Here is a 14,063-nt window from a genome sequence, read left to right on the forward strand (position 1 = left end):
TTGGCTACATCCTAAACCGGTTTCTAATGTTACCTAAGTTCAATTTCTTTCTTTCTTGATGCATTCGGGCAGCTGACTGGGGGCTTGAAGTGGGGGGATAGGAAATGGCATCAGAGAAAAACAAAAATACGAGTTCTGTATATCTGAATGGTAACCTACCACAAAAATTCACACGGAAATGCTGAACACTCTAATGAGCTAATAGCCTGCCTTCAACTCATTCAGACTGCAATGCTCAGCCCCTCTCAGTAGCATCGGGCCCTCTCCAGATGTGTTCAAGAAAGGTCTTAGACAATGTTCCTAGAATGGTAGCCTCCAGCCACATATGGCTACCGAGCACTGGAGATGTGTTATAGAGAACACATGTTATAAGTGAAAACCCCATACCGGATTGTGAGATTTATCCAATATGGCAGCCAATGGCCTGTTGGGCTACAGAGCACTGGAGAGTCTGCAGACTGAATTGAGATGAGTTGTAAGAATACTGTATAATCCACTCCACATTTTTAAGATTTCTCACCAAAAAAAAGAATGTACAATATCTCATTACAGTTTTTTCATATTCATTGTATGATGAAACCATAATATGTTGAGTATGTTGGGTTAAACAAAATCTATTATTAAAATGAACTTCGACTTACTTATTTGAAATGTGGATACTGAAAACTTTAAAATTATATATGTAGTTCCCATTTGTGGCTCACATTATATTTGTAGTGAATATCAGTGCCTTCAACTGTCATCACTTCCTTGCCCCAGATGGGCACCCTGTCATCTTTCAAGACATTGTGATTTACATTCTCGGGCATATTTACTAGTGTCTCATTCTCTTGTTCCTCGAATTCCTTTCAGCCAAAATTACTGGCAATTAAACTCAAACCAATTCCTAGTTAAACTCATGCAGGAAAAAGCAGAACATTGTGTTGTATCTCAAATGTAACACAATAGATGCAAAGTAGCATTTCTTATGCACCACACAGTCAAAGTCTGCACAGCTGAGTGTAAATCAAATCACATATGCTCAGAAGAGATTTATGTGCATTTTACTTCCTATTCCATACAAGACTTAGGTCTGCCCTACCAGTGTTCCTTCTCCCACTGGAGCTGAAAAGGGGAATCTCTGCACCTTTTGGAGATTAAGAGTTCCCACACAGGTCATCAGATGCTAGGATGCAAAGATGGAAGTCAAGTACTGTTACATCCCTTGAGTCTAATAAGAGGAGTAGATGGCACTCTCTGGTTGGTGCCCCATGGGGTAAATTGGATCTTTAAAGTATCCAGATGGCTCCTAGGAACAGGTAATTTACCTCACAGGGGTAAGAGCTTGATTTCCAAGAAAGAATGCAGTTTAGTCACCCTATGCCATCTGTCCCTGTGGTGATATTTCTACCCATTAAGAACTTCCAGTTCCAAGTAACTTAGCAATATATTAACGTACTAATGCTTTCTTAAATCCTTGAGAAGATAACGATTCAGAGAGGAGGGTATTTTTCCTCCATTTTGAAAACCAATTTATAGTGAGATTATGCAACTTCACCAAAGTCACAGTTGAAGCACACACAACTCCAGGCACCTTGTACCTGTTTCTCTCCCTTACTGAAGACATTTTGCATGTATTAATTTTTGCTGTTCAGGTTCCCCTGTGAGGAAAAGCTCTTTCCAGCTGTTCTACTCATAGGGGCCTGCTTGGCCTTCAAGGTCTGCTGCCCCCTCTTCCTTGAAGCGTCCGTCCACCCCACTTCCTCCTTCATAATGAAATATTCACTCCGCTTCTTATACCTTGGATCCCTACACTAGGAGCCATTTATCATGCTTATTTATGTGCATCGATATTTGCGCCAATCAGTGGTAAGTTCATTGATGGCAGGACCATATCTTATACATCACTGCCTGCTCAGGACTTTAAAAGGGCCTAGCGTGTTGTAGATTCTCAACAAGTAGGTGTGTGTGTGTGTGTGTGTGTGTGTGTTTAATTGAACTAATTACCTATAAATAGACCTTAAGCAATCATTTCCCCATGAAATAAGAAGGTTTACATTGCTCCTTCCAGTAGCAATCAATCTATTTTGCAAATAACTACATCTAGAATTTACATTTCATTTACACTTCCATTTGGAGATCCAAAATTCAGCCTTCTGGTTACTCCGCTTCATTCACTCACTCATACACTAACTGAGTACTACCATACACCAGCCCTTGTGCTCAGAGGGGGACACATATCTCCTGGGATGCAGTGAACACAAAGGATGGAGGCCCTTGTGTTGTTTGCGGGGTAGGAGGGAAGACCAGAATCACAATAAATTGGGAAATGTTATGGCAGGAAAGACCAAAGGATCCCTGCTAACATGGTACTCTGAGGGGAAACCTATGTGTCTCTGAATGTCAAAGAAGGACCCCTAGTAGAAAGATAATCCAGTTGACACTCATAGAAAGAGTTACTCATTGAATCCTATCCTTCTTCCTTACTGTATGTAGTCACCATGGTACAGTTAAAGCTCATAAGCCTCCCAGGGGCCCCATGATTTACTCAGGTATATCTATTCATGACTCAGCCTATTGTTTCCAGAACTCTTTTAAGTCCAAATAACCTGCAATGAAACCCAAACCAATTTCCTGTTAAACACATGAAGGAAATATCAAAACATTGTGGTACATCACAATTGTCTTAGTTACTTAGAGAAGGAGAGGTTTATTTAAGCTCACAGTTTGTAGAGGTTCAGTCCATAGTCAGCTGGCTCCAAGGCTGGGCGGCATGGCAGAGGGGCATCTCAGAGGAGAAGCAACTCACGGCATGGAGGCAGGAAACAGAGAGAGAGCAAGGGAGAAGAGAGACAGACTCTACCAGGCAACGCCCCCAGGGACCCACCTCCTCCAACCAGGCTTTACCTCCCAACATCACATTTAGCTATAAACATTTCATGGAAGGTTCTTCATGGTTTGAAAAACAGATTTCCTCTGTTTCCTGATGTAGCCAATAGGAGCATGGTAGTGGTGATTCTGTTAAGTCTCGGGATCCAATCACCTCCCCAAAGCCCCACCTATGAGTGCATGAGGCTTGGAGGAGACATCTAGATAGAAACCATAGCACAAACATAACACAATAGATGCAAAGTTAGCATTTATTATGCACCACACAGCACAAGTCTACACAGTTAAGTATAAATCAAATTACATATGTCTCAAAGAGATTTATAAGCTTTTTATTGCCTATTCCATAAAAGATTTAGGGCAACCCATATCTTTGCTAAATGGCTTTAGAATTTAGATAAGTGTTTTCTCACTACCATTTGCTGAATATTTTTCTATACTGCATCTAAACTAGTTTTCTGGTGTGTGTACATCTTTGTGGGTGCTCTTGCTTTTGGATGAAATCATGTTCACAATATCTTATGAGGAAGGGCCTGCTTAATCACACCACTCTCTGTTGCACAAATGGAGGCTTCTTGTTTCCTGATTAGTTCCAAATATCTGTAGTGGCCTCAGAGAGAGAGATCAGAACATACATCTCTTCATCAGCTTTGGTGTGGGAATGGAATAAAGCTCCAAACATTTAGAATTAATTGATGAATTATAAAACACTGAGAAATGCCTAAACTTGAAGAGAAATGCTTTGCTATACTCCTTTCCCTTTTCTCTAATGGGCAGGTGTATTTGTCATGGCCCGGATTCCATTTTCTGAACATGAGATTTCAATATTCTAGGAGTAACTTCACATGGCTATCACTGCATTGTGTCAACCACATGTAGAAAGAGAGCTTGAGAGACTGATGAAAGGGTTGGACATTGGAAGTAATATTTGGCAAAAAAAAAAAAAATCAGTAGTTTTCTGCAAGACTAGATGGTTAGAACAGCCAAGCATTTTTTCATCTTGGAAAATTTGGGCTATAAACTCTCCCTGGCAGTTTTTAATATTAACTGCTAATTTTTATGTTCATGGTATACAAAGAGATCGGTTCCACACAATCACCATGATCCCATCGGTGGTTTTTTAAACCACAAAGAACTTCTCAAAGTCTGCAATATATAGTGATGATAGAATAAACATGGTGGGAGCACAGGTCATTTTTCAATATCTGTACTGCTTAGTGTGCTTTAAATAAGAGCTAGACACACTGAAGGCACTGTCTTCACTGGAGATGTACCTGGGATCTCCCTGTCCAACATGGTGAAGGCAGCTTATCTCATAACCTAATTGAGACTCAGCCTTTGCCACAGTTCCTACTCCAGACCATGGCAGCTCCTCGAGTCTGTCTGCAGCTGCACAGACCAAAGAATGCCTATGAAATGGTAGAGGCCAAATTTCCCTACCAAGGAGGATAGAGCTGGTCTCCAAAGCAGAGAACAAGAAATCGAAGACCAGACATTGCCAAAGTCAGAAAGGATTCAGAAGTGGGTGGGCAGAGAAACCAGAATTGGCTCTTGGAATCTGAGACCAGCAATACATCATGAAGGACCAGAGCAAAGCAAGAGATAAAGTTGGGCCTTAGTCTCAGTGACAATCATAGGAAGAGGATCAAGGCTGTGGTTATGCCTTGTGACCAGCCTGCACATGAAAATCCCAGAACCGCCCAGAGAGGGGAGGTGACTTGCTGTAGATCATGCAGCAAATCCCAAATCCTATTTCATTAGATGCTGAGATCTGTTATAGGAAACCTTTCAAGGAAGTGTAAGCCAGTCTCTGTCAAGAATGCTAGAAGCTTTGGATAGTGGGAGTTCTGCTGAACTTCAAAATTCCACAATTCACTGAAAAAACCACTCCTTAATATCACTTAGGTAGTTTAATCTTGAGAAGTAAGTAGCAGCACTATTGAGGTACCCACTGTACAAAGTATTTCTATGATTTCATATGGATTTCTACGGAACAAATAACTTCCTGTCTTTTTCTCTTCACTGTTGAATTCCATAGATATTAGTTTGATGTCAGACCGTATCACCTCTTGAGGATGGGAACATTACTACATTTACTTGCCTAAAAGGCAATACCGCAAGGAATGAGGCACAATTAGAACTTTGGGTATAAACATGAAGATTTAAAAGCTGCTTGTTGTCGTTGTTGTTGTTCTTAAATCAACTGAAAAAAAGTCTGACCTGCACAGCATACAAAGATATTTCTGATATTTCCCATACTTATTTCATTTTGAGGATGACTATTTTGCCAGAAAAGGATCCCATCTGTCTTTTCAAGGTCATGCCCTTCACAGAAAGTAATCCTCTAGCCAAGAAACTCAGAACCTGAAGCCAGAGGGGATAATTCAGACTCTAAATTTTTCATCCAATTCCCAATCCCCTGAGAAGCTCAACAAAACTAAGCATTGTCTTTTTGAAATTTCAAAGATTCTCTCACTTCCTACTGGGTTTTTTATCCTTCCTAGTTTTTCCTACAAAATGTGTGAGCGTTTGTCTCCTTGGGGAGTAATGTTAAAAGTGCCATACCACAGGGGAAAAAATATGTCACAAGGAAATAGACTAGAAGTTGTGATTGAATTCCCTGGGAATGTATGGTTAAGCCCAGAATGTGGGGCTGTTTTTAGGTTGCAGAGTGACTGGAGGACTCAGTCGAATCCTGGGTGTATTATGTGAGCAAAAATCTGCTTTAGGTTCACTGACAGACTGGATTCAAGAGAACCCGCTGTCATCTACAAGACTTATTTAGAAGTTTCCTGAAAGAAAACAGGTTAGAAGCAATTTTTTTACCAAGTATTGCAGAACTTGCCCAAACATTATAGACAGGGTGATGGAAGAATTAAAAAAGAAAAATAACTTCTCAAATTCAAAATAAATGGGAAACTGATGTTTTGTGAGTAGAGTGCTACAACCCATTATCAGAAGACAGGTCTGAGTCCAGGGTTAAGCATAAATGGAGAAAGTAGATTAAGCACATCTCATGTCTTCAGTTTTTCCAGTGAGCAACAAGCCATTAGTAACCCCTTCTTCTTTGCTTAAGAATATTAGGGGGTTATATTTATGGATTTTTGGCAGAAAAATGTATATTCTCTGTGAACCCTACTCCAGACTGTATGTGGCTTCGAGTGAGAAAGTTGTGAACAGGTCCATGCTTAGGTTGTAGTGATGCCACACAGAGCCTTATGAGCAGGAATGACTTGAATCCTGCCGTCGGCTCCCACAGTGAGTTGTGCAACTTGATGCTGTAGGAAAAGACCATTCTTATCTATAGTAAAGCTGGACAAAGTCACGGTCTCCAAAACGGGATTATTAAACTCTTGAGTTCCAAGTGGTTTTATGCAACATGAATTTCCTTGAATTTGCCCAAGTATAGTGGCCTTGTCCAAGAGACAAAAAACAGGCTGCCTTCATTGCTTTAAACAGATTGTTTTTCAAAGCTAACAAATGACCTTCAGCCTATAAAATATTCACATTGTTTTTTTCCCCTAGATATGTATTATTTAGTGTACTTAAATATTAATCACCTTTTTTCTAAAGATACGGTATATATTATTTACATCTGATTGCATTATGTTTTTATACAGATGAAATAGGCACACTGGAATCTCTGTGAAGTCATGAGCAAATGGGGCATGGAGCCATGGGCACACACAGGTATCCAGGGAAGTGACTTCCGGTCCAGCAGGGGCTGGAGGAGGAGACAGCAGGTGCCTCTCTCACAGTAGCTCCCTAGGGCAGACCCTGAGGAAGCAAAGGGCCCAGAGTGAACAGACTTTGGGCCTGAGGTGGATGGATAGACAGCCAGGGGCAGACGTCTTGTAGGAGAAAGTCACATAGGCTCCGTCAGATAATCCACATGGGACACAAAGGGAATAACAGCGTCCAAAACACCCCAAATCAGAATCCAGCGGGGGTAATCCATTTTCCAGTCTCCCTTCTGTCTCTCTTAGCAGAAGCTGTCCTTCTCTCAATAAATTTTTTCTACTCTTAAAAAAAAAAAAAAAGAATCCAGCAAGTCACTTATTTAGATTTTAAAGAATCCAGCAAGTCACTTATTTAGAAAAACAAAGAGAAGGTATTGGAAGTGACATGCCTTTTTAAGGATTGCAAAGACTATTTAAGATGGGATTCACTCCACTTTTGGTTAAAGTCTCGTGTTTTCCCCAAGCCAAGGTTCCCTTTGAGGCCTCTGAGGCTCTTCCACCAGACCTGCACAAATGACTCCTCAGATGACGTTTGAGATGACAGGAGCTCAGAATACTAATGAGAGGGTTGGCAGGATTATCTGAGCTCTCTCTCTTGCTCTGGGGATAACCAGGTCAAAGGAATAGACTTATTTTCTAAAGACCTGACTAAATCTGTGCATGTCTTCCTTATTCTCCTAAGCAAAGTCCAGACGGCAGTAGCTGGCACATAATCAATAATTTTTTGAAATCTTACTTCCCTTAGCAGATAATCAGCAATGCTGATCATGTATGTATTCATTCAACAAATATTTATTAAGGCCCCGGTGCACACAAAGCACTGTTTGCTGAGTCTCGGGCTGGAAAGTAGGTCTCCCCGGGAGTCATCAGTGAGCAGCTGCTCCTTAGCAAAGCGAGTGACTGAGGACCAGCAGTGGTGGAAAGCAATGACATTTCATGGGTAAACTCATCCAGTTCTTAGAGGTGAAAACTTGAGAGGACATGATTTTAATCCCTCTAGATAGAATCGCTAATTATGCTGCTTCCAAAGCATTCCCATGGCAGAGTTGAGCAGTTACAAAGAGCAAATACCAGCAAAGCTTAGCTGGGAACATGGTATTTCCCGAAAAGGAAATTCCCAGACCAAGTGATACCAGTTCTCCCACAACCCTTTGCTTCCCTGTGACTCCAACAATTGCTCGTAGCTGTTGGCCCCCACCAGACGGTGCAGCATTGTGTATCAGTCATATTTGTATTACCAGAGACTGGCATAAAACCTGTCTTATAAAAGATGTATAATAAGTACTTAAAGAAGGAATACTGTCAACGAAAGTCTTTTTTCTCATTTAATCAGTATATCTGCACTTCTAAATTGTATTATACTTCCCTGTCTCATTAAATTGATTTCACTGAATGCTACTGAATTTCGCCTGCTAAGTCATTAATTCAAAATATACTGTACTTTGTGAGTCCCTGTCCTACAGGCTAGTGATGGCCACTTCTTTAGTGTTATACTCCTGTCAGCAAAATACTCAGGATCATGGACACCCAGAGCACTTATAATTATTTATGCATGAATTCTATACCAGCACTACTGAACTCATACATTGTGTATCTTATAAAATTTATACAAAAATAGAAATTTTTGAAGGATGAGACAAGATAAGGCAAGAATCTTTATTATTTTTACTTTGTAATGTTGCAGGTAGATCAAGAGTAATCTAGAAGAAAGAATTTTGAATGTTTACACCACAAAGAAATGATAAATGTTTGGAGAGATAGATATGCTTACCCTGGTTTGAACATGACACACTGTATACATGTATTAAAACATCACATGCTAGTCCATAAATATGTACAGTTTTATGTGTCAATTAAAAATTAAAAGTTTTTAGAAGAGTAAGAAATACAGTAGTTCCTCCCTTATTGATGGTTTTCTCTTCTACAGTTTCAGTTACCTGCAGTCAACCATGGGTGAAAAATATGTAATGGAAAATTCCAGAAAGGAACAATTCATATGTTTTAAACTGTGCATATTTTGAGTAGCATGATGAAACCTCACACCACACTGCCCCACCCCACGAAGGACAGGAGGCTTCCCTTTGTCGAGCTTCACATCCACACTACACATGCTACCCTTCCAACATGGTCCGGGCTCCAGGATCAAGGGTCACTCAAAGCAGACCACACTCCTTGGCTGTGTTATTCTCACTATGTCATACTGCCAGACTGTCGACCTCACTTCCTTTCTTCAGTCAGGGACCTTGTGCCACAAGAAGAGTGAACACAGTACAATAAGCAATTTCTACAGATAGAAAGACCACACTGACATAACTTTAGGCCAGGATAGTATACGATTGTTCCATGTTATCATGAGCTATTGTTAATCCTATATTTAATTTATAAATTAAACTTTACCATAGGTATGTAGGTATAGGAAAAATTCAGTATATAAAGGATTTGTACTCTCAGTGGTTTTGCTCATCCATGAGGGTCTTGGAATAAAGCCTTTGTGATAGGAACTGCTATAATTTGCCTGCTATTTTATTATTGTTCACTTGTGCTTGAATTGTTTGAAATGCAACAAATCCAAAGTTTCTTTTCAAAAGTCATTTTAAGCCACGGTTCCATAAATGAAATACTTAAAATTAAGTCATCTAATCCACACATGCATTTAACCACATACATGCTGTTTGCACACACCAGTGGCAGGGTAATTAAAGAGGCAGAGGTACCAGTGTGGCCCTCCCCTCTGGGAGAGGATGACTGAGAAGTGGCCATCACCGTAGGCCCTGAAATGTCAAGCTCTAGATTACATATTAGGAAAACTTAATTCCTCTTGTATTCTTACATTTAAAAAATAGCAATAAAAGGTTCAATGTTTTCATTCTGAGTCACGCAGAGCCTTACCACCAATCCAAAGCCAGGACTCCGAGCGATGAGGCTCATTAAGCCTGGTGGTTAAGAGCAACACTCTCGAAGTCAACATTCGAACTGGAATCTCGTCTGCACCGTTTACTACACGTGTGACAAATCTCCTCGCCTCTGTAAGCCCCTGCGTGCCTGCGGCAGAAAGCATATAATGATAATAAGTTTTCAGCACAGACAAAAGAGTTGGGAAGATTGAATGAGAGTGCTCAGCTGAGTGAAAACTCACAGTTAGGCCACATTTTTGTGGATCAGTGACTGCCCTATGCTGAATCCAGCCAGGCCCTTAAAAGCCATGTGCCTTCACAACAAACTCTTCTTTCCCAACTTTTCATTATTTTAACATTTTCAAACAATATGGAAATAGCTGCAAAGTAGCAAAATGAACATTCATATACCCTTTGTATAGAGTCAGCGTTGGTTGAGTTTTTTGCTACTTTTAAGACACAATGACATTTATCCTTAAATATCTCAGCATGAATTTTCTTAAAAGCTCCTACACAGCCACAATATCATGATCACACTTTAAAAAAGTTAAAAATTATATCAACTACTATCTCATCCATATTCAAAACTTCCTGATTATCTCAAAACTCTTTCTTATAGCTGGGTACCTGCCTCCAAGTTCAGGATTCAGTGAAGGTCAGATAAGTGGCATTTGGCTGTTATGTTTTTGGAGTTTCTTTTCATCCAGAAGAGTCTTCCTGCTTTTATTGATTTATTTATTTACTCATGTTCTTTAGAAGAGTTAAAGCCATTTGTCTATGGAAGGTCTCATTCATTGGATGTGTCTGATCATTTATTTATGGTGTTACTTGGTTTTATTCTTCTATTCCTACTATATCCTGTAAACTGGAATTTAAGTCAGAAATGTGATGGGATTCATGTAAAGTATTTGGGGCAAGATTATTTCTTATGTGAAGTTGTCAGATAAGAGTACTTGAATAGCCCTTTCTACTCTTTGATTTTACTAATCGCTGTTTTTAATAATCCTTCAACTTTGGCACTCTCTGCCTTCTTGTGTCTAATTGTACAGTTGCGTAAAAGGGTCCATGAGAATGGTAGCATTGTCTTCCTATGGAATCAGGTTTTTGTGGACTTTTGGATAGTACTTAAATTCAGAGTGTGCGTCTCTACTGAAGATAGTAGTTAACATTATCAGAAATCAGAATAAACTCCAGATAAATCCTAAAAGAGGGCTCAAGTTTCCCTTTTGAACCCCAACAGTATATATTTAGATTGGATTCCTATGGACTAACAAAGGTTTAACTTTCAGAATCTGTCAATAGCATAGGTGGTAAAAATATAACCACTGAGTCTTACTACTAATTACTACTTAAGAGTACTGTTAATGCATTCTTGGACCAATGGTGAATCCCATTTACAAGTATTCATGAGAATTAATTCATACTAGAACAGCTTATTTGAGAAGCAGAGAAAAGATATTGTTCAAAATTTTGTGTTTTATTCCAGTTTCTGCTTCCATCAGGTTTGTATTATTAATGAATTAGGGCTCACAGTGACTGTCGGTACTGTGCTTGTACTAAGAGGGCTTGCTAACATACAGCTTAACTCACAGTTTTGTACACTTAAATTCCCGGGAAACAAAACAAAACAAAGCAAAACTCAAGACTGGAACTATGGCGCAGCAGTTACATACATCATTCAGAAATCAAAAACTACGTAAAATGAGAATTCTATTTCTGAACAGTGTGAGAATTGAAAAACTTTCCCAATACTGTAAAATAAACGGCAATGGTTTGGACCTCGTTTGGAATCAAAGGCATGTCCTTTCCCAGTGGCGAACAGTGCCCATTTGTTCAGCTGCCTGCCTCCCCTCACAGTCTGGAGGTGAACTGGCCGCCTTCGCTGCAGAATGTTAAAACAGCATTTACATTTCTCACAGCTCCTTTCCTGTTATCTCCTTCAGCTGCACAGTGGAAACTCGGAGCTCCGGAAATAGCAGGGGGGCACGTTGGGGTTATAAAATGTGCTGTGGTGAGCAAGTGGAGAGGACCCGCAAGCCCACTGTCCACGTGGCCAAAGGCAGCTCCGCAACGCTTCCCACCCATTCAGGGTGAAGAGCGGGCGTTACTGGAACCCTCTACTATTTAGCGTTAGCAACTTAGTAACTTAGTAAGACTTGGTCTCAAAATGAAAAGGGCTGGGAATATAACTCAGTGGCAGAGTGCTTGTCTAGCATGTACAGTGCTCTGAGTTCTATAACCAGCACAGTAAAGTAAAATGATAAAATAAAATAAAGGAGTAACACAACAGCTCCCAGTGAAATTTGGCAACTATTAAAAGAGAAGATACTAGTGGTACATGGTGCAATTGTATTCTTATCGGTATATCTGGTTGAAGGTGAGATTCTCAGTGTTCATTCTTCTTGTGCTTTATTGTGAGACAGAGTAACACACTGTGTGTCACACTGTGTGACAGTTTTGCAGTCTTGCAGATGGTGATCTTTTCACTAACTAAATATAAACATGGAACACTATTTTTTTCTTGGTGGTTTGTGTTAAAGAGAGTGGGAATGAGTGGCCTAGGAGTGGTAGCCCTTATGGAAGGTTGGGGACCCCAAACTTGATACCGTGCAGAACAAATAAAATGTGAGGGGTTTTTTCTCACATGCTTAATTTTGAAAAAAATTCAAATTTACTAAAAATTGCATTTTAAGAAAAAGTCTCCACTCTCCAGGTTCCCCAATTATTAAATCATTAGTTGTTAAATTATAATTATTTTAAAACTGCCACATTTACTTTCTATAGACATGTATATAGCCCATACTAATACTTATAATTTATTATTATTGAATTATTACAGAGCATTCTGAGTACTCTAGTGTGTATCTCCTAAGAGCAAGATATTCTCATACATTGCCACAATATAATTTCATATTCAAGAAATTTAACAGATATATAATATTATTATCTAATATAAGGAGTTAGCATACAAAATTTGCCCACTGTCTCAATAATGCCCTTAATGACCATTATTTTTTGACCTAACATTTAATCCAGAATCATGTGCTGTATTTGAATATCATGTCTCCTACTTCTTAATCTGAAAGAAATCTTTAGTCTTTTCTTGCCCTTTTTTTGTTATTTTTCTTAGAGTTTATAAATTCTGAATACAAATCCTTTATCAGATGTGACTTGCATAATTATTCTCCCTGGGAATAATTGTGATTTGTCTTACAATTCTTACAACTTCTCTTTCTTGTTTTATTGGTAGTATATGTTTGTGACATGTAACAATTACACTCCTCCCGGAGAATAGGCACATGTACATATCTCCTCCTGATCATTTTTACTTATGCTTCCCCTCACCCTGTCTTCTCCTCAGATCCTTTTTCATCTCACAAAGTCTACCTCCCGGTTTGCTACCCTCTCTCTTTCCTCTTAAAATCATGTGTAGTCTGGGTTTCTCATAGAATAGCAACATTGTGACATGTTCTTGCCCTGGGTGACTGACACTGTGAACTAGAGGCGAGCTGTTTTTCCGGAATGTGCCCAGTTTGAGCTGGTCTGAGGTGTCCTCCCGAGTAGATTCAGGGGATGAGATCTGGCTGCCTTGTCTTGTGTCTTTCTTAGCATAACAATCAGGGAGTCCACAACACTTTGACCACTTGCCTGCCTGCCAAGTTTCACAGAGCACTGTGAAGTTGCCAGTTTTCCCTTTGTAATTAATAAGCACTCCTTGGGAGGCACTTTGAAATTCAAATGCTTCCCCAGTGTTTGAACCCATGCATCCGTATGAGTTTTCTAGGGCTGCTGTAACAAAGTACCACAAATTGGATGACTGAAAGCCACAGGAAGGTGTTGTCTCACAGTCTTGGGGTCAGACGTCTGAAGTCAAGGTGTTTGTAGGGTTTGTTCTTCTGAGGGCTGTGAGGAAAGGATGCATTTTAGGCCTCTGTCCTTGGCTTGTAGATGGGTGTGGCTTCCTGTGTCTCTCCATGTCATCTGCCCTGCACCCCCACATGTCCCTGTGTCCAAATATCCCCTCTTTATGAAACACTAGTCGTGTCAAATTAGGGCCAATCCTAATGACTTCACTTTCACTCCTCTCCTTGGTAGACACAATCTCAAAACAAGGTCACATGCTGAGATATGTTGGGTCAGAAGTTCAAAAGATATGAATTTGTAGGGACACAGTTGAACCCATAACAGATGCATTGTGTCCATCCATGGCTTCCCCAGTGTTTGCACAGACAGAACAGGAAATCGGGACTCTGGCTGCACCAACAAACATGTTTATTATGGAGCACAAGGGGACTGAATCCCTGTCCCTACCCTTGTCACAGATAAGAAGTTAGAGCCAAGCCTGAGAGCACCCAAGGGCCTGTACCGAGCTGTTCCTGCCAGCCTTACCCAGGCTGTGTGTTGCACCCCCACCGGTATTTCAAAGGACTGCCTCTCTTTGGGTGCTGGAGATTTTGTATTGCGTTTGGCTTACTGCTCACCATCCGAGCGTGTGTGGTATGAGCCCATCAACTGCACTAGAGCGGAAGTTGCCAGCAGCTGAATTAGTGCCAAGGTTTCT

At 40.2% G+C, this 14,063-nt stretch overlaps 1 protein-coding gene across 5 annotated transcripts in view; it reads left to right on the forward strand.

Annotated features, from left to right (window-relative positions):
* Gpc6 (glypican 6) overlaps window positions 1-14,063 on the forward strand; it is a 1,085,538-nt gene that overhangs the window by 1,047,748 nt on the left and 23,727 nt on the right. The gene's annotated exons all lie outside the window — the stretch shown is intronic.

Source organism: Heterocephalus glaber, unplaced genomic scaffold, assembly GCF_053883595.1.
Source record: "Heterocephalus glaber isolate CG9 unplaced genomic scaffold, H.glaber_assembly_v1.0 deba00001577, whole genome shotgun sequence".
NCBI classification, from domain to species: domain Eukaryota; kingdom Metazoa; phylum Chordata; class Mammalia; order Rodentia; family Bathyergidae; genus Heterocephalus; species Heterocephalus glaber.